This window comes from Toxorhynchites rutilus, chromosome 2, assembly GCF_029784135.1.
Source record: "Toxorhynchites rutilus septentrionalis strain SRP chromosome 2, ASM2978413v1, whole genome shotgun sequence".
Classification (NCBI taxonomy): Eukaryota; Metazoa; Arthropoda; class Insecta; order Diptera; family Culicidae; genus Toxorhynchites; species Toxorhynchites rutilus.
The window spans coordinates 317,085,608-317,097,611 of record NC_073745.1 but is presented as its reverse complement, the minus strand read 5'-3'; the positions used below and the strand labels follow the sequence as shown (position 1 = coordinate 317,097,611).

The 12,004-nt window shown below is 44.3% G+C and overlaps 1 protein-coding gene across 20 annotated transcripts in view; it reads left to right on the top strand.

Moving 5' to 3' along the window:
- LOC129765026 (glucose transporter type 1) overlaps window positions 1-12,004 on the top strand; it is a 647,147-nt gene that overhangs the window by 387,641 nt on the left and 247,502 nt on the right. The window lies entirely within an intron of this gene.

Genomic DNA, 12,004 nt, shown 5'->3' with positions numbered 1-12,004 from the left:
CCCTTCTTTGCGTGGTAGTGAAACTCTCTCCAGTGCCGATTGAGGATGGTGCATTCCGGCCTCTTTGAATGCTTTCCTCATCCTCCTCTCAAGGTCCTCTAGGTCAGTTTTGCTCCATTTGACTACACCAAAACTGAAGGTCAGCAGGGGAACCGCGAATGTGTTGATCGCGCGTACCTTGTTCCCCGCGTTGAGGAAAGTCCTCAGGACACAGTTCACTCGACTCAAGAACTTGTCTCGCAGCTCCGTCTTGATGTCGGAGTGGCGAATCCCGGTGAGCTGTCGGAATCCAAGATATTTATAGGATTCGCCACGTACCATGTCTCTTATAAACTCGCCGTCATAGACCTCGTAGCCTCCGGATTCGGTAAGTTGTCCTTTCAGCAGGTGGACACAGCGACACTTGTCGAGGCCGAACTCCATACAGATGTCCCTGCTTATGTCTTCGACAACCCGGATAGCTACACCTAGACGCTGACGTGAATCAGCGTAGACCTTGAGATCGTCCATGTAAAAGGTATGGGTCACTTCTTAGTGGGCGCCGTCGCCATACCTTATTTTATAGCCATGACCGTTTCTATTGAGCGTCCTACTGAGGGGGTTCAATGCCAGACAAAACCAAAGCGGGCTGAAAGAGTCGCCTTGGAATATCCCCCTCTTTATCTGCAGCGTTCTAGACTGCAACCCATTTTCCCCATCACTAAGGTGCAGAGACGTGCTCCACTGCCTCATCGCATGCTGCAGGAACCTAACGACGAAGGGATCAATTTTGTAGAGCTCCAATACCCGGACGAGAAACGAGTGAGGTATGGAGTCATAAGCCTTCCTGTAATCGATATAGGCCATGCTTAGGTTCCGCTGATTATAAACCGCCTGGCCGACTATGGTTGCGTCGATGATGGCCTGGTCTTTGCAGCCATGCGTATTTTTTCTGCATCCCTTCTGCTCTTCTGCGATGATATGGTGTTGTTCGCAGTGGGCAGAAACTTTGGCGGTTATGATGCTGCTTAATATCTTGTACAGACTCGATAGGCACGTTATCGGCCTGTACTTTGATGGGTTCAATGTGTTGCTGTCTTTCGGGAGGAGGAATGTGACGCCACGAGTGGCGAATTCAGGGAGGTTGTGTGGGTCACGTAGCACCTTGTTGAAGCACTCAGCTATCTTTTGATGTGCGACGGTCAGCTTCTTGTGCCAGAAGTTCTGAACACCATCGGGGCCCGGTGCTGCCCAGTTCCTCAGGTACCGCGAGGCTTCGCGGACATCGTTCTCTTCGACGATGATAGCTGGCATCTCTCCAATTTCACCACAACTCTCCTCCTCCCGTCTTAACCACATTTGCCCGTCGCGATGTTGTACTGGGGTCTCCCAAATACCAGCCCAGAAGTTCGTCACATCGCTAATATCTGGCAAACCTTCGCGGTAGTCGGGCTTCTCGTCGCTAATGTGGTCGTAGAACGCTTTTTCGTTATCTCTGAACATCCGATTTTGTTCCTGGCGCTTTGCAGAGTCAGAGTAACGTTTCAGCCGTTTAGTTAGGACGCTCAATTGCTGTACCAGTGTGTCGAGTTTTTCCGTCAGCTGGTGAGCTCCCAGCTGGCGAAGTTCAGTAGGCCGCACGATCACAGCAACTTGGCGACATAATTTCGCCGATCTGCTGCCTCTTTTGTACGCCATCAGTCTTCCAATTGCGGCGCGCTTGTTTAGGATCCGTTGCTCCAATCTCCTTCGCCATGGAGGCTCACGCCTTTCACGGAGATGTTGGAGCAGTCCGCCTCTTGGCCTAATACGGTATCCTAAACTTTTGGCGGTCGCCACAGCAGCACAGTAAACTTTCAGTTGCAGCTCCTCCATGTTCTCAGCATCAACCAAGTGCAGCGGAAGAACGTGCTCGTTCATGAGCTTTACTGCACTTGTCAGCCTGCGGGAATGCTGCAACTTCGGGATCCTGGGGCGCGACAATGGGTCTGTGTCGCGGAACTGTGAGATCGCCTCGTCGTAGTGGAAGACCAGATCGCGTAGTAGTTGTTGATCTGGCTGTGGGTCTTCCGGCTCAGGGGGTTGTTGTACTGTGGCCTCCACTGGTGCTGATTCGCGTGCCCCACTCGCGAATGAATTGCTCAGCCGTACTGAACTTCGTCTCGACACATCGCTTGCTCTGTTGTTCCTGGAGCTTATTCCTCTCTGCACCTGCTGCTTGATCTCGTCGATTTGCGTTTGGGAGAGCATGTTGTTGCGTACTATCGCTCTACGCCTCGCGTTCATCGCGTTCTGATCAAGCCTCCCGACGAACTCTGGATACGCTTCCTCGAACATTGTTAGTATTCGAGGGCGACCACTCATGTCCGTCTCCAAAGCAGTGCAGATGTAATAGGCGCGGATCACGAATTCATTCATTTCGTGTGTCCACATGATCCGGCGCCTAGTGGTACCCACAAGTGTGGACGACTGTCGTCTGGCAGTCGCAACACGTCTCGTAGGCGCAGCGTTTCTTGGGTGATGTCGATGGCTGCTGTTTCCGTGTGGCGGTAGCTCTTCGGGTTGAACCCGGCTGGTGGCCCGCTCTTGCACATCGCCCTCCAGCCGCTGGCCGCTCGCTCTTACGCCCGTTCCAGGACCAGCTCCAGTTCGGGGACCCTCCTCGGGTGATCGCATTCTAATTATTCTTCGTGATCGTAGCTCCATTTTATTGGGTGTATCTCCTTTGCCCGGGAGACAGCGGGTTGGCAAGGCCTCCATGACCCGGGAGGCCTTCCCCGGGAGAGATATAGCGCTCTGACTCGCTCGCACCCCCTCACTTAGCCACTTTCGACACCCGTTCTCGGAGCCAAGACCAGGTGTGTGTTTCCAGTTCACGCCCGATCTAAAAATGTCGTCATATGATCTTCGTGGAGGCGTGAGATAGGAACATTTGAGACCAACAGGCAGGCTCCTACCCTATGTTGATCCCCATTTGAGAACCAGCCATTTTTTTTTTTTGGCAGACTTATCTCACTTCTTAACTAGGCGAACCTAGCCAGAATTTTCACCTGCCCCCGGGCTTCTGAATGCCAAAGGGGGACTAGGCTCTGCGGAATGCACGTATCTGCATGCTCGTGCTGTTTCAGTCCTGACCGAGAAATTGTCGGACAATCGCGCAGGTGCTAAGGATGACCGACTTTTGGATGCCGGCCAATTCCTTCTCCATATTCAACACCTTTAGCGCTTCCAGAAGTGTCTTCGGGACAATTCCAGTTCCAGAGAGAACGACTGGAACAATTCTTGGGACCTCCCTTAGCCCCCACAGTTCCTTGAGCTCCACGGCCAATGGTCGGTACTTGCAGATTTTGCGACCGTGGGTCTCCTCCAGATTCTGGTTCAGTGGAATAGCGACATCGATGATGGTGACTTTGCGGTCGCTCTTGTCGTAAACCATTATATCTGGCCGGTTGTGGTGGATCGAGAGGTCGGTCAGAACAGTGCGATCCCAGTACAGCTTGAAACGGTCATTTTCCAGGACAGGTGCAGGCAGGTACCGGTAGTTTGGTACGTTGTCTTCCAGTAGAGCACATTGGAGCGCCAGTTGTCGATGAACAATACGGGCCACGTTGTTGTGGCGCTCGGTGTAGGCTGCGTTGGCCAAAACGGGACAGCCTCCCATAATGTGCTCTATGTTTTCACCTGGTTGATGACACATCCGGCAAATGTCATCAACGTCTTGATGCCAGACGTACCGCCTGCAGTTTCTCGTCGGCATTATCCTGTCCTGGATGGCTATCATGTCGGCTTCTACTACTGAAGAGAGTTCACCACGCGTTAGCCACAGATTAGATGCGGCCTTGTCGACGTGTGGCCGGTCCAGTTGATGGGGGTGGGCACCATGCACTGCCTTCTGCTTCCAAGCTGCAATCTTCTCCTCCACTGTCTGCAGATTGCAGTTGAGTTGGTACTCCGCTTGCGCCAAGTGCAGAGCGCTGTATCCTCTGTCGGCGGCGCAGACAGCCCGGTATAGCGCGTTTTGGTTGGCGCGTTCTGCGAAGTACTCGCGCAGTTGTCGTACCTGGGCAACACACAGTGCAGATATGTCGACTATTCCAAGTCCCCCTTCTTTGCGTGGCAGTGAAACTCTCTCCAGTGCCGATTGAGGATGGTGCATTCCGGCCTCTTTAAATGCTTTCCTCATCCTCCTCTCAAGGTCCTCTAGGTCAGTTTTGCTCCATTTGACTACACCAAAACTGAAGGTCAGCAGGGGAACCGCGAATGTGTTGATCGCGCGTACCTTGTTCCCCGCGTTGAGGAAAGTCCTCAGGACACAGTTCACTCGACTCAAGAACTTGTCTCGCAGCTCCGTCTTGATGTCGGAGTGGCGAATCCCGGTGAGCTGTCGGAATCCAAGATATTTATAGGATTCGCCACGAACCATGTCTCTTATGAACTCGCCGTCATAGACCTCGTAACCTCCGGATTCGGTAAGCTGCCCTTTCAGCAGATGGACACAGCGGCACTTGTCGAGGCCGAACTCCATGCAAATGTCCCTGCTTATGTCTTCGACAACCCGGATAGCTACACCTAGACGCTGACGTGAATCAGCGTAGACCTTGAGATCATCCATGTAGAAGGTATGGGTCACTTCTTCGTGGGCGCCGTCGCCATACCTTATTTTATAGCCATGACCGTTTCTATTGAGCGTCCTACTGAGGGGGTTCAATGCCAGACAAAACCAAAGCGGGCTGAAAGAGTCGCCTTGGAATATCCCCCTCTTTATCTGCAGCGTTCTAGACTGCAACACATTTTCCCCATCACTGAGGTGCAGAGACGTACTCCACTGCCTCATCGCATGCTGCAGGAACCTAACGACGAAGGGATCAATTTTGTAGAGCTCCAATACCCGGACGAGAAACGAGTGAGGTATGGAGTCATAAGCCTTCCTGTAATCGATATAGGCCATGCTTAGGTTCCGCTGGTTATAAACCGCCTGGCCGACTATGGCTGCGTCGATGATGGCCTGGTCTTTGCAGCCATGCGTATTTTTCCTGCATCCTTTCTGCTCTTCTGCGATGATGTGATGCTGTTCGCAGTGAGCAGAAACTTTGGCGGTAATTATGCTGCTCAGTATTTTGTACAGACTCGATAGGCACGTTATCGGTCTGTACTTTGATGGGTTCAATGTGTTGCTGTCTTTCGGGAGGAGGAAGGTGACGCCACGGGTGGCGAATTCAGGAAGGTTGTGTGGGTCACGTAGCACCTTGTTGAAGCACTCAGCTATTTTTGGATGTGCGACGGTCAGCTTCTTGTGCCAGAAGTTCTGAACACCATCGGGGCCCGGTGCTGCCCAGTTCCTCAGGTACCGCGAGGCTTCGCGGACATCGTTCTCTCCGACGATGATAGCTGGCATCTCTCCAATTTCACCACAACTCTCCTCCTCCCGTCTTAACCACATTTGCCCGTCGCGATGTTCTACTGGGGTCTCCCAAATACCAGCCCAGAAGTTCGTCACATCGCTAATATCTGGCAAACCTTCGCGGTAGTCGGGCTTCTCGTCGCTAATGTGGTCGTAGAACGCTTTCTCGTTATCTCTGAACATCCGATTTTGTTCCTGGCGCTTTGCAGAGTCAGAGTAACGTTTCAGCCGTTTTGTAAGGACGCTCAATTGCTGTACCAGTGTGTCGAGTTTTTCCGTCAGCTGGTGAGCTCCCAGCTGGCGAAGTTCAGTAGGCCGCACGATCACAGCAACTTGGCGACATAATTTCACCGATCTGCTGCCTCTTTTGTACGCCATCAGTCTTCCAATTGCGGCGCGCTTGTTTAGGATCCGTTGCTCCAATCTCCTTCGCCATGGAGGCTCACGCCTTTCACGGAGATGTTGGAGCAGTCCGCCTCTTGGCCTAATACGGTATCCTAAACTTTTGGCGGTCGCCACAGCAGCGCAGTAAACTTTCAGTTGCAGCTCCTCCATGTTCTCAGCATCAACCAAGTGCAGCGGAAGAACGTGCTCGTTCATGAGCTTTACTGCACTTGTCAGCCTGCGGGAATGCTGCAACTTCGGGATCCTGGGGCGCGTCAATGGGTCTGTGTCGCGGAACTGTGAGATCGCCTCGTCGTAGTGGAAGACCAGATCGCGTAGTAGTTGTTGATCTGGCTGTGGGTCTTCCGGCTCAGGGGGTTGTTGTACTGTGGCCTCCACTGGTGCTGATTCGCGTGCCCCACTCGCGAATGAATTGCTCAGCCGTACTGAACTTCGTCTCGACACATCGCTTGCTCTGTTGTTCCTGGAGCTTATTTCTCTCTGCACCTGCTGCTTGATCTCGTCGATTTGCGTTTGGGAGAGCATGTTGTTGCGTACTATCGCTCTACGCCTCGCGTTCATCGCGTTCTGATCAAGCCTCCCAACGAACTCTGGATACGCTTCCTCGTACATTGTTAGTATTCGAGGGCGACCACTCATGTCCGTCTCCAAAGCAGTGCAGATGTAATAGGCGCGGATCACGAATTCATTCATTTCGTGTGTCCACATGATCCGGCGCCTAGTGGTACCCACGAGTGTGGACGACTGCCGTCTGGCAGTCACAACACGCCTCGTAGGCGCAGCGTTTCTTGGGTGATGTCGATGGCTGCTGTTTCCGTGTGGCGGTAGCTCTTCGGGTTGAACCCGGCTGGTGGCCCGCTCTTGCACATCGCCCTCCAGCCGCTGGCCGCTCGCTCTTACGCCCGTTCCAGGACCAGCTCCAGTTCGGGGACCCTCCTCGGGTGATCGCATTCTAATTATTCTTCGTGATCGTAGCTCCATTTTATTGGGTGTATCTCCTTTGCCCGGGAGACAGCGGGTTGGCAAGGCCTCCATGACCCGGGAGGCCTTCCCCGGGAGAGATATAGCGCTCTGACTCGCTCGCACCCCCTCACTTAGCCACTTTCGACACCCGTTCTCGGAGCCAAGACCAGGTGTGTGTTTCCAGTTCACGCCCGATCTAAAAATGTCGTCATATGATCTTCGTGGAGGCGTGAGATAGGAACATTTGAGACCAACAGGCAGGCTCCTACCCTACGTTGATCCCCATTTGAGAACCCTTTTTTTTTTTTTTTTTTTTTTTTTTTTTTTTTTTTTCAGTGTTGCGTGGTACAAAAAAAAATTATATTTCGAAAGGGTCTGGAGTAAAAAGCGCCCCCAAACCAAATCACCAGCTGTTTGGAAAATATTGTATAGGATACTAAATATGAAATTTTGACAGTAATACCAGATATTTGAGTCCATATATGGGACATCATAGGATCTATGGTGAAAAATGCACCTTTTCGTTTTTTTTCACCCCATTCTTTTTCTTTCTTGAGATAAAAATATGAAAAAAATACTGAAAGTACATCTTACTAAGGTGTATCGGTCAATATTTTCAAAAAATTTTTTAATCAAAAATTCAAATACTAAAAAACCTTTTCAATTAATTTTTATTTTTATTTTAAATTAATTTTTTATTTTGAGATTCAGTACTACTCTATTTTGTATTCAAATATCTTCCTTCGTCTATTTTAGGCATATTCGATTGAGCCGCATACAGGAAAATAACAGTCGGGGAAATTGAGTGTTCGAAAAATCGAACGTTGGCCATAACGAACTTTTTTTTTCTGCTGAATCAACACCAACACATCTAACCTCCGCTGCGTATTTTGATTTGTTTACTTTAGGAGACGGAAGGTTTTTAATTTATTCTTGCATTTTCAGTTGTGAATGTTTGCAAATATCGATTAATTTAGCAAATATTATTGAAAATCTGTATGATTTTTTGTCCGTAACAACCTTAGGTGATGGCGGCCCGTAGAATTTCTTTTGTGGGGGAACTGGAGGAAATGATCAGTACGTGTAACGAGGATTCTAATGAGATTGTTTGTGTGAATATTCTTCCGCCGGACCGAATAATAACCTCCCAACCATCTTTGCCATTGTTTTTTCGCAGTACTCTGGTACTTTGCAGGGTTTGGAAAATGTTCGATTTTTTCGGGAAATGGATAATTGGAGAGACTAGTTTTTAAGCATTGACATTTCTCCACAGTTAACAATAAAAATAACAGCATATGCTTTCGTTTGAAAGAAAAAGCCTTTCAGTAATAAGTTAAAATTACATGAAATAAGAAATGCCACATCTCACCTTAGGTGGATTAATTTGGATTTATACCTAGAGATCCTGTTCTTGTTCTTCCCGGAATCCAAAATTGATGCATTTATGAATACCGTATATTTGCTAATTGAAGTGACTTTTGCAACTTTGTGACTTGCAAAAAAAAGTGCGGGTTTCGGCCAATGTTCGATTCTTCGAACCATCATTTCCCGGAAAATGGAAGATGGGGAAAAAATAATTCTTGAATATTGGAGTTCCTTTAGCGTTAATAATCGAAAATACAACAATGGCTTTCGTTAAAAAAATAATGTTTACAGCTTGGTTGTTAATGGGTTCGTATGTATTGTTTTTTCCACATGTAGCTTTTTTTTTGCCTTTGATCATTTTTAATTTATTTTGAATTTAGAGACCCATTACTGCTCTATAATTTTTTAAATTTTGTTTTTCATATGTCTAAATTTTGTCGATATATTTAGAGCATTGCCCTGAACAAAGATTTTTTTCACATATCTGGAAATATTTTTTTACATTGGATTTAGATGGTTTACCAAATTCATAGGAGTCAGCAGTACGATAGAGCTCTGTGAGAAAAAATAAAGTCCTTGTGGAAAGATCGGATTAATGAGAAGAACACCTAAAAAAATCCTAATTATTATTATTTTTTTAAATTTGTATCTTACAATTGAAAACCACGAATACAATAAAATAATCGATTTAAAGAAAATAAAAATATTAATACAGACCATGATGAAAATTATTCTTGTGTCTCGCAATGCTCTTAAAAATTTAGAAAAATTCACGCCCATGTAGAAAAAAAGACACCGTAGGAACACGAAAAAAAGACATATCTAGAAAAGCCGTAGGAACACATTTAAATATGAATTAGAGTAGTACTGAATATCTAGTTCCCAAACATACAAATGAAACATAAATTTCCGTATAACTCAAAAACTTATCGAACAAACGGAACCAAATTTGGCATATGAAGGTTTCAGGGGGCAATAACTGACGAATGACAAATGCGAACTCGACTGGCCGTTGGCAGCACCATCTCAGATGGCAGCGAAACGTTGTGGGTGTAAACACATGGGTCTTTTAAACAACTTTGCATACTTGAAATATTCAAAAAAGAATTAGACTACTTTTTTAGAAGGGCCAAAATTTTATTCTTGGTTTTTTACAACAAATTTATAACTCAAAAACTATAATACCCACAAAATTCGAGTCGAAGGAAGGAATGTAGAAAATCGTTTCTATTTTCATGAACAAAAAAACAAAAAATGTTTTGAAAAAAAAATCGCTGTAAAAAATTATTTTAAAAATTAAAATTCATTTCCTCAAAAACGTATTTTTTTTCCAATTCTCAAAAAAAAATTCTCTGAATAGCCCTTAGAATTTTCAACAAGTTGTCCATACATCGGAAGATGGGCACTTTTACATGGAAAAAGTTATTCTAACAACAACTTGTTTTATTTTCTTTGAAAAAATTACAACTAATCCTAATTTTAATTAAAGTCAAGATAGCAATATAGTGTATACGACAAAGTTTTAGATCCTTATAAAATATGAACTTTCGTCAAAGACGTCAACTATCTATCTTTTATAGTTTCTGGAATAAAGGGCGTCTAGTAATGGAGACCCCTGAAAAAATAATGTCTTACTCGTTACATTTTTGTGTGTAAATTCTCGCATTTGACATGTTTTAGACATGTTTCTGGATAGATACAAATTAGCAGAGCATGTCAATCGACATAATTTATTCATACAAGTGTTACGAATTAAACATTAATAATAACAATAACAATTAATAATAATTTCCTACATTTCATTCTTTTACTAAAATTTTTTAGATCTCATAGTTTTTAAAATAAGATTTTTCTAAAAAAAAATTTAAAAAACTCAAAATTTATAAAAAAATCTCTCACAAAATTTATCAGACCTTCAAAATTTTGGACAAAGATTTGTTGGAAATTATTCATGTTTTTATTAGAAAATATCAAGTAAATTTAAAAAAAAATTGAAAATTAACATTCATATTTCTTTTCAAAGAAAACATAAGCAAGTTGTTGTTAGAAAAAAATTTTCCCTGTAAAAGTGCCCATCTTCCAATGTATGGACGACTTGTTGAAAATTGTAAGGGCTATACATAGATTTTTTTTTGATAATTTAAAAAAAATATGTTTTTGAGAAATATGAATTATAATTTTTTAAATAATTTTAAAAAAAATTTGGTATTTTTTATGAGAATGTATGCACGATTTTCTACATTTCAACATTTGACCCGAATTTTGTAAGTGTTATAGATTTTGAGTAACATTTTTTTTTTGTAAAAAATCAAGAAAAAAATGTTGGCGCTTTAAAAAAAGTAGTCTAATTCTTTTTTGAATGTTTCAAGTATACAAAGTTGTTCAAAAGACCCATGTGTTTACACCCACAACGTTTCGCTGCTATCTGAGATAGTGCTGTCAACTCCTAAGACGAGTTGGCATGAAATTCGTCAACTGTTTTTACAGTGGTTTGACACTCCTTCTACACTGAGAAGGGGGGGAGGGGGGCGGTGTGGAGGTCTCAATCACTCGAGAACTAATCAAGCAAATGGAATCAACTTGGGAAATTTATTTTTACTATTGTGAGACCAAGATTTTATTGGATTTGCAGGTGGAGTAAATGCACTTTTAGAATTATATAAAATAAACTTTTCCGTATCGTGTATTCTACTTAATAGTTGAACATGTTTTTTTTTCCATATGGGGACAAGTATTAAAACAAAACTGTGTCGAATAATAATTTTATATTACAGGTCGGACTCGATTATATATGATTCGATTATATAAAGTTCGAAGATACAGTTTTTTATGTTTCAAATATGGCTTATTTCAAAAGAAAATGAAATTGGCTATTACGATTACAGTGAAGTAAATATCTTGATTTTGGTAGATTCTAGTTGAAGATTCACCAGGAATTGTTGAAAATGATATTTGAAACGAGTAGGTCGTTTCATGAAAGTTTCAAATTGAGTTACGCCTAATGTTAGATATCAGACCACGAATAGAATCAGACGCTCAGAATAATCGATCAAGAACTTAGTAGTCCTCGACGAAAATTCTAGATTAGAGAATGCCTAAAGATTCGGAAGTAGAGACAGAAATATAAAAAAAAATACTAGAAGATTCGAAAGGTTTCGCAATCGGAAAGAACAGAGGAATCAACCTTTCCATTCTGAGCCGCCGAGCGAAGAAGTTCAATTTTGGTGAAAACGAGTGAAATTATTTTGAGTAGTTTTTTTGAAGTAACAGTAAAAATAGTTTCAAAACGTTTCGAGTATTAAGTTTTGATTATTTCCAGATATTTTCGGAGTTATTTGAATAGAAAAATCAATAAATCGTGAGTTGCGCGATTATTCAAATCAAGTAGAAGTGAGTTTATTGTTTGCTATAAAGACGCTTTTGTTCACTGTAAAATTTTATTTAGGACAATTGTACAATTGAGTACAATCAATTAGTATAACTAAAAGTTAGTGCAGCAGTGTGCTTTGCACCCAGTAAAACGGAGGTAAATTTTTATTAAAGCAACATTGGTTGAATGATTTTATAATAATGAAAGGCAATTTATACAACCTTGGTGGCTCCGTGTACAGGTTACAGTTACGTGCCCGAGTCCTAGTAGGGACTGTGCTTGCGTTCCGGCGATCAGCCATCGCTGTGAGATCTTGGTGCTACGGTAAATCCCCCGGAGCGGTCTATCGCCTCGTGGTTGCGTACCACTATAGACCATTCTGGAGCGCGTTGGTCAACGGAAGGGAAGCTCGGCCCCGTGTGAGTCGCACGCTACACGCGACCCTACTCCAACACGGTAAGCTCAGGACGGGAAAGTCCACCAACGCCAGCGAGATTTACCGGAACTCACGTCGGTGGGAG